General features: G+C 45.9%; 1 long non-coding RNA gene across 1 annotated transcript; it reads right to left on the bottom strand.

The window, feature by feature from the left end:
- Positions 1-561: 561 nt before the first annotated feature.
- On the bottom strand, positions 562-16,009 carry LOC137522535 (uncharacterized). Its single transcript, XR_011022321.1, has 3 exons — positions 15,870-16,009; positions 8,418-8,511; positions 562-1,502 (listed from the first exon to the last, which is right to left on the bottom strand). It is a non-coding gene; the product is annotated as an uncharacterized lncRNA (long non-coding RNA).
- Between the last annotated feature and the right edge of the window lie 566 nt (positions 16,010-16,575).

Here is a 16,575-nt window from a genome sequence, read left to right as displayed (position 1 = left end):
CATTATGTACAAAAGCACAGCCATATATTCTATGGTATGCTCGCCAATGCATTCTTTTATTCAACTAGTTGTGTGGATGTAACTAATATCCCAGTCATGTACAAGTGTAATTTTGCATAATTTGTTATGCTCTAGGAGTGGTGCCTGGGTCATCAGAAGGGAGGATAAGAGGAAGTGCCCCTCCCCCAAAATATGAGCTTTTGGCCACTCCGGATTTCTTGATGTAAGCATTTCCGTTGCATCAACCACAGATTCTTCCAATGGGATGTGGAACTTTGATGATTTGATGATGGTGAACACAAAGGGACAAGACATTCTTCGTGTTACTCAGATGTTTCAGCAGAACAAGCTTTTCTTTGTATAGAGTTCTATGGCTTACTGGATTGATAGTTGCAGTGAGGTTCTTAGTTTAACTATGAAATATGTAACATTAGCAGATATTCTATAATTCTGTACTCTAAGCTACTCAGAAAGCAAATTTGGGAGTCTTAAAAATTATATATATATATATATATATATATATATATATATATATATATATATATATATATATATATATATTGCTAGGACACGAGGTTGATGCTGGTCTCTTGGCTTCAGCTTAATCTTTTCAGTACTTAGAAAGTGCACAGTGTATAGTGGGGACAAAGGTTTTTTGCACTCTAACTTGAGACAAATGAAAGTGGACAGGGGGTGCTTCTTCTTTGGAAATGCTGAAATATCTGACTTGAGGTGGATAAAGCTCCTACAGTTCCAAGGTTTGAACCCGAGTCTTCTCCTAGCTGAACACTAGGATGGTTAAGCACGTCAGCAGGTGCTCTACATCAGCGTTTCTCAACATTTTATTGGTATGTACCCCTTTTAAAAACACTGAACTCACCAAGTACCCTCTAGCATAGTAAACATTATCACAAGTACCCCTTGACAAATATATATTTAATAGTAGTAGATGGATGATAATTGCTTCTAAACAATTTCCAAGCATTTGCTATTGCTTTTCATTAGCTAAAATACTAATTTGGTATTGTTTAAATAAGATTTATCATTTTCTAAAACTATAAATTTGTTATTCTTGGTTAAGTACATTCAGTCCGAGTACCCCCTGGAACCATCAGAAGTACCCCCTGGGGTACGCGTACCACACGTTGAGAACCTAGGCTCTACATGACCCAAGACCCGTACGTTGGGTTCCAGAGGTTTTGGAATTGTTCTTTAGTTTGTGGAACATTTGGTGTTTTGAATCTGTGCTGAAGATTGGGTTTGATGGAGCCCATAAAACCAGCACATTGCAGACTGGGGGCTCTGAGGCTCCAGCCCACCAGGTTTTATACCCATAATTCCTCAGGAATATCTGCTAACTTATGTTCCATTGTATGAATGTCCAGCATACCCTAGAGAAGAGTCATGTCGTTGGAACTGGTTGGGCGCATTATCATACTACCTTTGTCTTCTGGAGCACGGCCACTTTCTACAGGAAGTTCACTGTTAATGACATCAGGATCCTGAAAGATATGATAACTGGTGAGGATCTGTTATATATATATATATATGTATACAGCAGCATAAATACTAAAACACAATACTGCTCGGCAACCCAACAATATGCCGATGCCCACACAGGTGTCAAACTCCAGTCCTCAAGAGCCATATCCATGCCAATGTTTAGAACGGGCTGAGAAATGTGTTCTAGTTGATGAACTGCACCTTTCCTGATTTAGTCCCATGAATTAATTTGAGCTGTGCCAAAAATGTGTGAGGACTTCAGCACTTGAAAACTGGAGTCTGACATCCCTGCTCTAAGAGTATGGTAAATATAGTGGTGTCCAGTAAAGTGAGGCTGATCGCATACAGTTCAATGGAAATGATCAGTTTTCAAAAGACTTTATTGTTTTGACCAAAACCTTTGGGTCCTTTCACACTGGTGTGGTGCAGTAAGTCATTTTACCGCATCTCACCGCTATGCTACTGAAAGCCTAAGTGTGCTTTCATACTGTATGCAATGCGCCAGAAGTCGCCAATCTACGCAGACAAACCAACGTTACCACGCGATCTCTGTGGCGGACTGGAAGTCATGTAAGTCTATGGCGACGCAGGGTTTGCCGCAATGTTGGCGTTATGATGTTGAGGCTCTAAAACAGGAAGAGACTGCAAGCGAGCATTTCCTGTTTGGATCCTGGCCAGAAAGGGATTACCGTGCACTAACGCGGTAATCCCCGAAGGCCTGTTTTTGGCAGTGCGGCCACTGGGCCGCATCGCAAGGCTGCCGCCAATATAGTCTGAAACCGGCCTTACCGCAATCCAGCTACTGCATTGAAGATCAGTTTATAACTTTCTTTCAATTTCAATAAAAAATGCTGTCAGGCAGGTTGGAAATTTTGATTAAATTTGCTGCAAATTAGGAACTTAAGTACTGCATTGAGCTACTGCCGTAAGGATGTAAAGTATCAGTTTAGCATACAAGTTTTGTTCAGATTTGCACTTATGAGGCCCCTTTCACACTGGCGCGTTGCATTACCCTGTTTTGCTGCAGGCTAACGCTAAGACAATGCAAGTCTATGTGGCATTTCATACCTGACAGGGTGCAATGCGATGTACCGGAAGTCTTCAATTTGATGAGCGGACAACAGCGCGCTAGGGGTCGGCATGCGCGTTGACATGCAGCGACCAGAAGTCATGCAAGTCTATGGTGATGTAGCTTTTTTATACATTTTCTGCGTTTGAGTTGAGACGCGCATGCGTGGAAGCGTATTTTTTCAATACACTTCAGCGCAATTCTAGTTTCGGGCACAGGAAGTGCGGGCTAGAGAGTCTCACTGCCTGCTTGGCTTGCACCTACAAGGGAGACTAACACGCATTGTCACGGTAATCTCCAAAGGCTATTTTTACCATTGCGGTGCGATCATTGCACCACAGCGCAGCTATAATGCCGGCTGGCAGTCTGAAACCGGCCTGATTGTTAAAACTAGTGTTTCTAATTGAACTTGTTTTCTAAGTAGTGAAATTAAAAGGGAACCTGAAGTGAGAGGGATATAGAGGCTGACATTTATTTCCTTGTAAATGATGCACATTGCCTGGCTGACCTGCTGATCCTCTTGTCTAGAATACTTTTAACCATAGACCCTCAACAATCATGCAGCTCTGAGGTTTCTCAAAAAAAATATGACAAGATTAGTTGCATGGTTGTTTCAGGTGTGTTTCAGAAATTGCTGCAATTATAGAAATCAGCAGGATGCCAGGCAACTAGTATTGTTTAAAGGGAAATAAATATGGCAGCCTCCATAGACCTCTCACTTCAGGTTCCCTTTAAGCTTATTAGCAGTTTTAGAATATCATAGCTGGTTGCCAATTGAAATGAAAAGTAAGTTTTTCATAACACGCAACCTATTTACAAATATATAATATAGTTCATCCCATTAATAAAGTGTTAAAGAGACTGTAACAAAATTTGCATCCTTACTTCTTCTATCCTATAAGTTCCTATACCTGTTCTAATGTGCTCTGTCTAACTGCAGCCTTTCCTATTTGCACAGTGGCTGTATTATCTCTGTAATATGATCTAATCTTCTCTCCTCTGTCGCTGTCGGGCTGAGGCAGTCAGGCTGGAATGTGCTGTGCTGCTTGTGATTGGCAAGAAGCTATACACACCCTCTCCATTCCCCCTGCACACGCTGTATGACTCGCACACTGAGCTACTCTCAGCTATGTCTTTTGTTTGTAAACACTGCCTAAAACTGGCAATTACAAGCCAGGATTGCAGCAGGGAGTGGCAGAAACAGCACAGAGGGGCACAGGAGAACATAATGAATAGAATGGTATGCTTTTTATTGTAAGAATTTTAAAGTACAGATTCTCTTTAATTATAAGCAGCATGTTCAGAGGAGTGATTTAACTAAACCCCCTTCTCCATTTACTTCAAAGAATTCAGGGTGCATTAGTGCAGGTGTCTTCTCGGTGAGGTCTGTCCCCTCACATCCCATACGCAGTAGATCGTGAACTACAACTTTAAAAGTAAAACAGAGCTGAAGAATAAACATGTATCTGTACTTTTATAAATAGCAGCGTATTACTGCCGTCCATAGATAGTAATACTGCTCTAATTTATCAATAGATTCCAACATTTTCATAAACAGAGAGAACACAATACGTTAAATGAGGGAATGAATGTTTTCACTTTACCTTTTTTCGATATATAAACAGGCTCTTAAATGTCAGCGTAGTTCTCAGCTGAGGTGAGCTGCCTCTGCTGAGAATCTAGGGTATGTCTGGTTGCCCCAATGCATCCCTGAGAGATCTATAATGCCAGATCGTGTCAGCTAGAGATGGCCCGAACCTCTGATTTTAGGTTCGCGAACTTCCGCAAAAGGTTTGGTTCGCGCAAACTTTCGCGAACCGCAATAGACTTCAATAGGGAGGCGAACTTTGAAAACTAGAAACATTTTTGCTGGCCACAAAAGTGATGGAAAATATATTTCAAGGGGTCTAACACCTGGAGGGGGGCATGGATGAGTAGGATAGACGCCAAAAGTCCCGGGGGAAAATCTGGATTTGACGCAAAGCAGCGTTTTAAGGGCAGAAATCACATTGAATGCTAAATTGCAGGCCTAACGTGCTTTAAAACATCTTGCATGTGTATACATCAATCAGGGAGTGCAATTAGAGTACTGCTTCACACTGACACACCAAACTCACTGTGTAATGCACCGCAAACAGCTGTTTGTGTAGTACGGCGATACCACATGTGACACTTTTTTGCAGCCTAGGTGCGCTAAGGGGCCCAACGTCCTATTCACAGGTCATTTTGAGGCATTTGGTTTCTAGACTACTCACGGTTTAGGGCCCCTAAAATGCCAGGGCAGTACAGGAACCCCACAAGTGACCCCATTTTAGAAAGAAGACACCCCAAGGTATTCCGTTAGGAGTATGGTGAGTTCATAGAAGATTTTATTTTTTGTCACAAGTTAGCGGAAATTGATTTTTATTGTTTTTTTCTCCCACAAAGTGTCATTTTACACTAACTTGTGACAAAAAATAAAATCTTCTATGAACTCACCATACACCTAACGGAATACCTTGGGGTGTCTTTCTAAAATGTGGTCACTTGGGGTTCCTATACTGCCCTGGCATTTTAGGGGCCCAAAAAAAAGTAGTCATCTGGAAACCAAATGCCTCAAAATGACTGTTCAGGGGTATAAGCATCTGCAAATTTTGATGACAGGTGGTCTATGGGGCTGAATTTTGTCATAAGCAGGGTGGCCTCTTAGATGACAGGTTGTATTGGCACTGAAGTGCAGGAAGCGCAGGATGTTCTCAAATCATGACCTGGACATGGCAGCAGAGAACATGGGCATGTGATGTATTGAGTGCGTAGACCAATAAGACCGCAATACATTCTTTTTGACTAGACCCATGTTAGGAGAAGGCCCCAAAAAATGTTCCTTTTTTTCTTTCTCTGCCTGAAAGAGTTAAATATCAGGTATGTAAGTGGCTGACTCAGTCCTCACAGGAAGTGAATACAGTGTGAACCTCACTGATAAGAAATTCCCATTTGTATCTCTTTCTTGCTCTCAGAAGCCATTTTCTGCTAGGAAAGTGTTTTATACTTGGAATTTCTTATCAGTAAGGGTCACACTGTACTCACTTCCTGTCAGGACTGAGTCAGCCACTTACATACCTGATATTTAACTCTTTCAGGCACAGAAAGAAAAAAAAGGAGCACAGCATCATTATTTGTGTGCTTGGCACTGTACATTCCCATGTCTATCTCATCATGTCACATGTCAACTCGGGTTTCCTTTAACCTCCCCGGCGTTCTATTGAGATCGCCAGGGAGGCTGCGGGAGGGTTTTTTTTAATAAAAAAAAAACTATTTCATGCAGCCAACTGAAAGTTGGCTGCATGAAAGCCCACTAGAGGGCGCTCCGGAGGCGTTCTTCCGATCGCCTCCGGCGCCCAGAATAAACAAGGAAGGCCGCAATGAGCGGCCTTCCTTGTTTTGCTTAGATCGTCGCCATAGCGACGAGCGGAGTGACGTCATGGACGTCAGCCGACGTCCTGACGTCAGCCGCCTCCGATCCAGCCCTTAGCGCTGGCCGGAACTTTTTGTTCCGGCTACGCTGGGCTCAGGCGGCTGGGGGGACCCTCTTTCGCCGCTGCTCGCGGCGGATCGCCGCAGAGCGGCGGCGATCAGGCAGCACACGCGGCTGGCAAAGTGCCGGCTGCGTGTGCTGCACTTTATTTGAAGAAAATCGGCCCAGCAGGGCCTGAGCGGCAGCCTCCGGCAGTGATGGACGAGCTGAGCTCGTCCATACCGCTCAGGAGGTTAATGTCTGTCTGTATAGGCCTCGTTCAGTATTGTCTTGGTCAGAGCAAGATTTACCATAAGACACTGGAGGAACGTGCCTACAGGTGTCTAATGATGGAAAGGTGGCCCACTCCCCTCCATGAGTGCCTCCCTCCTTCCCTATGCAGAGTCCTGATGAGAGTATAAATGAGAGATTACTCACCCTATTCTCGGCATTCCACTGACAAGCTCCGTTTAGTCAGGGGCACCTCTATCTACTTAATTCTGAGCTTCCTTTAGCTACCTAATGCTTGGGAGCATCTCTAGCTACTTAATATTGAGGGTTCTTTTGGCTACCTAATTCCAAGGGGCACCTGTAGCTAAGTATGATGGGCAAGGGAAGTAAGGGAGAAGTGACAGCTGGGACAGCCAGCACACTTGCGGTGCAGTTCGCAGAGGTTTGAGGTTCATGAGGGAGAAGTCTAAAGTGCCAGGACATCTGTGCCTATATTGCTCAGTAGATTTTGTAATCTTTAATGTCACTGCAGGAACATGGAAAAATGCATGCTTTAATTCCTGCATCAATATAAAGTTACATGTCAGATATGCTGTGCGTGGGAGAATGCTCCCCCCACCTCACCTCTGTGGATTAAATAGAAGGTTGAAGAGATCTCAGACACAGCCCTCTTCTGTTTTGAGAAAGCCTCAGTGGGGGGGTGAAACGCTTCAGCAGGTGGGGCTGAAGCACGAATGAGCAATCATGTGACCCGGGATCAGAGGACGGAGACCGCACTGGGGCACTGAGGCGGCGTGTCATCACCGGCTTGAGTAGCATACATGCACACTCGCCGAGAAGGCTGTGGAGCCGCAACCTGGACACAGGATAGTGACTCCCGCCAGTGTCATCGTGGTGGATGGGTCGCAACAATACAGCGGCAACCGTGGGAGAAACATTACTTCTCAGGTTGTGAGGAAATCTGCAAACTTGCGGAGTGTAACTGCAGAACCAATAGCATACTGAAACTGTGGAAGTTTGGCTCATAAATCATCAAGCCTTGTGTCATGATGGTATACAGCTGAGTACTTTACATTCCTGGAGTGAGGTAGAAAGCAAACAGCAGCAGATGCTGTGAGCAAGTGGCATTTATACTCTATACACTAAGGAACATTAAAGATCTTGATATAAGTACATCAGCGGCAGGAATCACAGATTTAGAAGGCCATTTGCAACAACATACTGACAGAAACAAGGAGTTTATAAAGAGTCATAACTTGGAGGAATCTGCTGAGGCCTCTAGGGGGTGCGTCGGTGGTGGGTCCACATACATCAACCATATCGGTGGCCAATGTGGTTTACATAAGCTGAGGCTGGGTGACCACTACTGAGCATGACCTGATGGAAAAGTGTGATGGAGCACTCCCTCCTGTGTTTATGGTTTTAATAGGGGATAGCAAGCGGTTTTGTCATTAAAGCGGTTTTGTATTGAATAGATTTGATAAGCACAAGTAGAGCCTCCTAATTCAGTTACTATATTATAGTGGTTTTAAATTACAGGAGGGCTCTCCTTTATTAAGTGGTGCGATTACTACATGTGCAACAGCCCACATTATTAAATATTGTTATCTCCATTCACAGCACCCTCTACAACCTAAAGCATTGTGATTGGTGGAATAGTGTGTGTGTGTGTGTGGGGGGGGGGAGGTGGTAGTTTACTACATCTGAAATCTAGCAGTTCAAGAGGGTGCCGTCCACCCAATCACGTTAGCAGAATTTCCCTATGAGGTTCTCTGCTGGGTCCCCTAAACAAGGTGCTACTGCTCAGAGGGGAGTGCAGACCTGGACTTCAAGAGGGTCCAACGGGGGAGGACATGAGAAACCTCTGCACGATGTATAGACTTCCCTCTGCATAGGTAATTTAGGTCATAATCCCATCAATGCGGTAAAGATGGAGGCCCCAGCATTTGCAGCAATATTTACAAAATGAATAAAGTGAGTACAGAGGATTTGTTCTCCCAATAACAATGCTCGCCAAGTTTTGCAAATCAGGCCCACAGTGCCTGAACAAAAAAAAAAACATCCAATGAGTAGTGGCAGTGGGCAGAAGGCAGTGGGCAGAAAGCAGTGCTCCATACTTACCAAGCGATCCCTCACCAGGCGTCATGGTCAAGGTGTGGAAGGCCACCACTGCGCTGGGACTGGTCACCACAGGCTCTTCTTTCTTCATCCAGACCTGGGCAAATGATAGGTGGAGGTGAGCTCAAAAAGCAGTTAATGTTCATGCTAAAGCCTGGTACACACATGCAATTCTGATTGGCCAATTTTACTACTTCCAGGTAAAGTTTAAGGCCGATACACACGTCGGATTTTTCCGGACGGGTCGTTTAAACGTCCCGTCGTTCAGTCGTCCGCACGCCAAATCGGGTTTGTGTACAGTCCGTCATTCGGTTGATAAGACTGATCGCCAGGCGGATCGCTCAAGACCAGTCTTGTCACCCGAACGACGGACTGTACACACGCCCGATTTGGCGTGCGGACGACTGAACGACGGGACGTTCACACGACCCGTCGTTCGGAAAAATCCAACGTGTGTATGGGCCTTTACCTGCACAATCTGTTCATACAATCCAATTTTACTACTTCCATGTAAAGCTTACCTGCACAATCTGTTCATACAATCCACAATCTGTTGACCCTCCTACAACATGGAGGTGGTAAAATTGGACAGTGATCTGTCAATCAAAATAGCATGTGTGTATGCACCCTAAGTTGCAGTGGATGAGGTGGGGCTGCAGAAACAATGGGCCGACTCAGACTGCTGGTGTGTCGGTATCCCCTAGACAGTTGGCTTCTCCTAAATGTCATAACATTACCATATTGTGTCACAGTGAGTATAACAACTGGTGCGCTCACCTTACAGTTGCCATGTGCCTCGATCGATCCAGCAGCTGCCAGGATCATCAATGGAATCAAAAGAAAAGGATCAGCACCGTCGCCCTGTTCTTTAGATAACATATTGTGACATCACGCTTGCTCCATGTTACTCCTGCACATTCGCAAAAGAACTTTCAGTCTCTGAAACAGCCGATTATCAGCTGATTTCGGGGACATGAGCATTTGCCCTACATTTTGTGCTGCCCTGCCTGGAAACCACACCTTAAAGGAGTTATGCGGCCTATCAAAAGAAAATAAAGGCTACTTACCGGGGGCTTCCTCCAGCCCCAAGCACCTCCCTCGCCGCACCTCTGCGCGCAGCCATTCGCCGGAGCTCCGTCCTGGTCTCCGGCGATGACGTCAGAGCGACCTCCAGGTCGATCTGTACTGCGCCTGCGCGAGCGGCGCTGTCAATCACCTCCACGTGGGCCGGAGCGGACTGCGCAGGCGCAGTAGTTCTGCGCCCGGATAACTCCTTTAAGCTGTCTAAAGGTCTGCACCATTCTCTGTACGGAGTGTAGAATTCTGCGGACTGACTGCTCCTTTCTGCGTACGCGCTGCCCATTCTCTGCACCTTTACTTCAGTGCCACAGCAAGCAATAGAGCACTCTGTACATAGATTGCCGCACTCCTTTATGCAGCTTCCAATGTGGCTTGCTGGCAGGGCAGCACAAAATTATAGGGCAAATGCGCATGTGTCCAAAACCAGCTGATAATCAGCTGTTTCAGACACTGCAAGTTCTATTGCGCATGAGTAACATGCCGCTAGAGTGATGTCGCTATATGGTTAAGGAGACGCTAACAATTTTCTAGGACATGCCAAGATGGTAAGCTGAAGGGCAAAGGGCTTGGGACATTGGGGCCAGTGTGCAGACACAGGGACATATGTACAGCACCAGCAGTATTGAAGAGGGCAGCAGCAGTGACATACTGAGGGGTAGAGATGGTCCGAACCTCCAATTTTAGATTTGCGAACCCCGTTCGCAATCTTCCGCTAAAGGTTCGGTTCGCGCGAACCGCAATAGACTTCAATGGGGATGCGAACTTTGAAAACTAGAAACATTTATGCTGGCCACAAAAGTGATGGAAAAGATGTTTCAAGGGGTCTAAAACCTGGAGGGGCGCATGGATGAGTGGGATAGATGCCAAAAGTCCCGGGGAAAAATCTGGATTTGACGCAAAACAGCTGTTTAAGGGCAGAAATCACATTGAATGCTAAATTGCAGGACTTAAAGAGACTCTGAAGCGAGAATAAATCTCGCTTCAGAGCTCATAGTTAGCAGGGGCATGTGTGCCCCTGCTAAAACGCCGCTATCGCGCGGCTAAACGTGGGTCCCTTACCCCCCCCCGAAATCCCCTCCGTGCAGCCGGGGATCTCTTCCGGATTGAGGCAGGGCTAACCGCTGCAGCTCTGCCCCACGCGCGTCTGTCAGCGCATATCTCCGCCTCTCCCCCGACCCTCTCAGTCTTCCTTCGCTGAGAGGGGCGGGGGAGAGGCGGCGATGCGCCACTGATAGACACGACTAGAGGCAGGGCTGCAGCCGTTAGCCCTGCCTCTAGGAGCAGCAAAATCTATGACCAATTTGGTCGTTGATTTTGCGGGGGGGAGGGTTTGGGGGTGAAGGGACCCCCGTTTAGCCGCGGGATAGCGGCATTTTAGCAGGGGCACTCGTGCCCCTGCTAACTATGAGCTCCGAAGCGAGAATTATTCTCGCTTCAGTGTCTCTTTAAGTGCTTTCAAACATCTTGCATGTGTATACATCAATCAGGGAGTGTAATTAGAGTACTGCTTCACACTGACACACCAAACTCACTGTGTAACGCACCGCAAACAGCTGTTTGCATAGTGACGGCCGTGCTGGACTGGTGCGCACCGTGGCGATAGCGGTTTTCAAGCCCATATGGTCGCCGGGCTGTGGTAGCTCAATGATAGAACAACAGTGACTGTCCAGCTGAACAAATTTGATCTGTCCACAATGAAGCAACGACCTTATTATCTTCTTGTATGTAGGTAGGCATAGGTAGGAGTCCCAGTATAGGTAGGTAGGCATAGGTAGGAGTCCCAGTATAGGTAGGTAGGCATAGGTAGGAGTCCCATTATAGGTAGGTAGGCATAGGTAGGAGTCCCAGTATAGGTAGGTAGGCATAGGTAGGAGTCCCAGTATAGGTAGGTAGGCATAGGTAGGAGTCCCAGTATAGGTAGGTAGGCATAGGTAGGAGTCCCAGTATAGGTAGGTAGGCATAGGTAGGAGTCCCAGTATAGGTAGGTAGGCATAAATAGGAGTCCCAGTATAGGTAGGTAGGTGTCCCAATATAGGTAGATAGGCATAGGTAGGTTCCCCAGTAGTTAGCTAGGCATAGGTAGGAGTCCCAGTATAGTTAGGTAGGCATAGGTAGGTGCTCTAGTATAGGTAGGTAGGCACAGGTAGGTGCCCCAGTATAGGTAGATAGGCATAGGTAGGAGTCCCAGTATAGGTAGATAGGCATAGGTAGGAGTCCCAGTATAGGTAGGTAGGCATAGGTAGGAGTCCCAGTATAGGTAGGCATAGGTAGGAGTCCCAGTATTGATAGGTAGGTTCCCCAATATAGGTAGATAGGCATAGGTAGGTTCCCCAGTATAGGTAGATAGGCATAGGTAGGAGTCCCAGTATAGGTAGGTAGGCATAGGTAGGAGTCCCAGTATAGGTAGATAGGCATAGGTAGGAGTCCCAGTATAGGTAGATAGGCATAGGTAGGAGTCCCAGTATAGGTAGATAGGCATAGGTAGGAGTCCCAGTATAGGTAGATAGGCATAGGTAGGAGTCCCAGTATAGGTAGATAGGCATAGGTAGGAGTCCCAGTATAGGTAGATAGGCATAGGTAGGAGTCCCAGTATAGGTAGATAGGCATAGGTAGGAGTCCCAGTATAGGTAGATAGGCATAGGTAGGAGTCCCAGTATAGGTAGATAGGCATAGGTAGGAGTCCCAGTATAGGTAGATAGGCATAGGTAGGAGTCCCAGTATAGGTAGATAGGCATAGGTAGGAGTCCCAGTATAGGTAGGTAGGCATAGGTAGGAGTCCCAGTATAGGTAGATAGGCATAGGTAGGAGTCCCAGTATAGGTAGATAGGCATAGGTCGGAGTCCCAGTATAGGTAGATAGGCATAGGTAGGAGTCCCAGTATAGGTAGATAGGCATAGGTAGGAGTCCCAGTATAGGTAGGTAGGCATAGGTAGGAGTCCCAGTATAGGTAGATAGGCATAGGTAGGAGTCCCAGTATAGGTAGATAGGCATAGGTAGGAGTCCCAGTATAGGTAGATAGGCATAGGTAGGAGTCCCAGTATAGGTAGATAGGCATAGGTAGGAGTCCCAGTATAGGTAGATAGGCATAGGTAGGAGTCCCAGTATAGGTAGATAGGCATAGGTAGGAGTCCCAGTATAGGTAGGTAGGCATAGGTAGGAGTCCCAGTATAGGTAGGCATAGGTAGGAGTCCCAGTATTGATAGGTAGGTTCCCCAATATAGGTAGATAGGCATAGGTAGGTTCCCCAGTATAGGTAGATAGGCATAGGTAGGAGTCCCAGTATAGGTAGGTAGGCATAGGTAGGAGTCCCAGTATAGGTAGATAGGCATAGGTAGGAGTCCCAGTATAGGTAGATAGGCATAGGTAGGAGTCCCAGTATAGGTAGATAGGCATAGGTAGGAGTCCCAGTATAGGTAGATAGGCATAGGTAGGAGTCCCAGTATAGGTAGATAGGCATAGGTAGGAGTCCCAGTATAGGTAGATAGGCATAGGTAGGAGTCCCAGTATAGGTAGGTGGGCATAGGTAGGAGTCCCAGTAGTTAGCGAGGCATAGGTAGGAGACCCAGTATAGGTAGGTAGGCATAGGTAGGTGCCCTAGTATAGGTAGGTAGGCATAGGTAGGAACCCTAGTATAGGTAGGTAGGCATAGGTAGGTGTCCCAGTATAGATAGTTAGGCGGGCTGGCACAGTAATAATTACCAGCTGCAACAGATAGGGCTGTATAATGTCAGTGGGCAACACACACACACAAAAAAAAAAAAACACATCAGGAGAACATTAGCTCTCAAAAGAGCTGTTGAGGGGTGCTATCTTAGCAATAACAATCAGCCAGGAGCAAGCTAACAAGCCTACAAGAGCCTAACTAATCTTTCCCTATGAGAGTCTGCCAGCAGCTGTCCCTTCACTAAGTAATGCAGGCACACGAGTGAGTATAAATCCCGGGGCTGCCTGCCTTTTATAAAGGGGGGGGGGGGGGGTGGCTCCAGGAGAGAGTGTAGCCTAATTGGCTACAATGTGCCTGCTGACTGTGATGTAGAGGGTCAAAGTTGACCCTAATGGCGCACTATGGGGGCGAATCGAACTTCCGCAACCACCGAAAGTTCGCCTGGAACCGTTTGCATGCTACCGTTCGGGCCATCGCTACTGAGGGGCTGACCAGTGTTTCAATGCCTTGCTTTAGCTAACAAGATGATGGCTGCAGCAGCTTTGCTCTAATGATAATCAAAGCTGCTGGAAAGGGGGCGGTAATGCCTAGAAATGGGTGTGGAGCTTCCTACTAGGCAGCAATAGGGAGGTGCAGCCACATTCTAAAGGTGGCCATACATGGTACAATTTTTCCATTAGATAATTTAGTTCGATTATTCTGTTAGATCGAATATAAAGATTTTTTCCAGCATGTCTGATCATTTTTCCCTTGATCGAAAAAAAAAAAAATATTTTCAACTTTCATTCAATTCGATCATTTAGATCGAATAAACGGGAAAATCGAACGTCTTTATTGTATCGTGTATGGGCACCATAAGGGGCGGGCCAGAGTACTCTAAAGGTGGCCATACATGGTACAATTTTTCATTTTTTTCCGATTACATAATTTAGTTCGATTATTCCGTTAGATCGAATATACAGATTTTTCCAGCATGTCCGATCTGATTTTTCTCGAAAAAACGGGATAATCGTTCGAATTTCTTGATCGAAAAAAAAATAATTTTTCTTCAACTTTCAGTCAATTCGATCATTTAGATCGAAAAAACGGGATAATCGAACGTTTTTATTGTACCATGTATGGCCACCATAAGGGCCCATTTCCACTTGTGTGGTGCAGAATCGCTGCGGATCGCATGCAGGTGCGATTCTGCATGCGTATTTTACCACGATTTCGCATGATCTTAACCATGTCACTGCCTGTGTGAATTAACATTACTTTCAATGCGAAATCACGGTAAAATACACATGCCAAAACTGCATGCAATTTCCCTATTAAATACATTAGCGGCGATTCGCATAGCGGTGTGCGGGATGCGAATTCTATATATAGTAGTAAATATATCGGCGCCAAGGGACAATGGAACCGCCGCTGAGAAGAACAATGTCCAAAAGTTCAGAAGTCAGGCATACATCAAAGGTCAGCGCAGGTTTAGAAAGTCATTGTATGTAGGGAATGGTAAATTCTTCACCACAATATATCAAATGCTCAGAGGTAGGTATCCGCCAAACATCAAAACTAGAAAAGGCTTACCAGCTCCCAACAACCCACATTATAAGGTTGTGAAATGGCTCATGTCACAGATAACGTCCAGGGAACATCAGACGTCGTGAAGATCCAGTGGACATCCGTGTGGAGGTAAAGTTTCAGGAATTTATATAGGAAAACAAAAACGGCAATATCTAAGCGTAACCCGTTTATTTAGATAAAATTTCTTTAAAAGGCAGTAGACATAAAAACGATAACTCACATACGGGGCCCATAAACAGGGAACCCCAGAAGATTAGCGCGCATGTAATGGTCAATCGAAGATCAATAGACAATGGTGCCGCCTGTTACCTTCCCGACCGGTTTCGCAGTCTTGCGTCATCAGGGGAGAAACAGAGAGGGATGCGAATTCTGGCAGATTTCTCCCGCACAGAAAAATGCTCAGGATTACTGACAAGTGGAAACAGGGCCATCCACTTGTATTGGCTATGCGAATCCGCATGCGGACAACGCATGCGGATTTGCGATAGTGGAAACGGGCCCTAAACAGTTGGGCCCTTAAAGTTGAGGGAGGGGAAATGTAACTAAAGATGGCCACTAACAATCCAATTTCTAATGAAAAATCATTCAAGCGATCAGAAAATTCTGACCGGAAGAAAAATCGTTCACTACACCATCAACAAACCAATCTTTGCTTCCTATCACAACCAACAAGAAAAGCCAAATTTTGATTAGACAAAAATCCAATCGGACGCCTTTTATAATCGTTTGTGCCCATCAATAGAGATTATTTACAACCAATCCGATCAGAATTTCTGATCGCTCGATTGATTTTTCGCTACAAATTGGACAGTTAGTGGCCTCCTTAGGGTGCATACACACATCCAAAATTGATTTGCCAATCACAAGCCACTTTTACCACCTCCATGTAACATGAGGGCCAACTGACTTTGAATGCTAAACACAGATTATGCAAGTAAGCTCAGTCACATAACACATGGCAGTGGTAAAATTGGCCAAAATTGTAGTGTGAATACTAGGCATGTGCACGCCTGAATACATAACTGCATGATGCACGTACGTATATACAGTCCCCATCCACTAGCATGACACAGCAATAGCAGATGGAGCAGTGGTCACGTGTCACTGCAGGTGCCATCCTCAGCGGTACACGTGAGGCCCACCTGCGTCACAGTAGCTGCTATGACGTCATCCTGTCACGCCTCCTCGCAGACAGAGCAGCAGCAGCGGCGGAGACAGACGTGCGACCCTCTCTCCGTATCCCCGGCAGCCAGGAGCTCTCCTCTGCTCTCAGCCCCGACATACACCATCACCGGCAGCAGTTCCAGGAACAAGCAGTCATAGAGTGGCTGTCCTGATAGTAGAGACGGCTACATCCCGGAGCTCCCCCTAGCGGCCGCTAGTAGACATGACACTGAAGGTAGTATCGATGCCATAGAACTAAGAGCAGAAATGAGTTAATGAAGTTTTGAAGCCTATCCTGGGCTTGTGAATTCCATAGATTAAAAAAAACACAGATGTACATTCTTTTTGGTTGCAATAATACGTGATCAGTCATTTTCAGGGCCAGACTTCGTCCTGAGCAGCCAGACATTGGCCAAAATGTTCCCCTCTGTGCTGCTGCTGCAAAGCCCCACCTCCAAACTGAAAAGCATTCCCGCCCCCAAGTGCTGTTAAGCTCCGCCTTCTCAGTCATTATAGGTGTGTATGCAGCAGGCTTGCGAACCTGGTGAAGTTAGTTAAAGGGAGCCTTAAATGCGAACTGAAGTGAGAACAATATGCAGGGTGCCATATTTATTTCATTTTAAACAATACACATTGCCTGGCAGCCCTGCTGATCTATTTGGCTGCTGAAGTGTCTGAATAACC

This window comes from Hyperolius riggenbachi, chromosome 6 (genome assembly GCF_040937935.1).
Source record: "Hyperolius riggenbachi isolate aHypRig1 chromosome 6, aHypRig1.pri, whole genome shotgun sequence".
Lineage (NCBI taxonomy): Eukaryota > Metazoa > Chordata > Amphibia > Anura > Hyperoliidae > Hyperolius > Hyperolius riggenbachi.
This window is presented reverse-complemented; position numbering and strand designations above follow the sequence as displayed.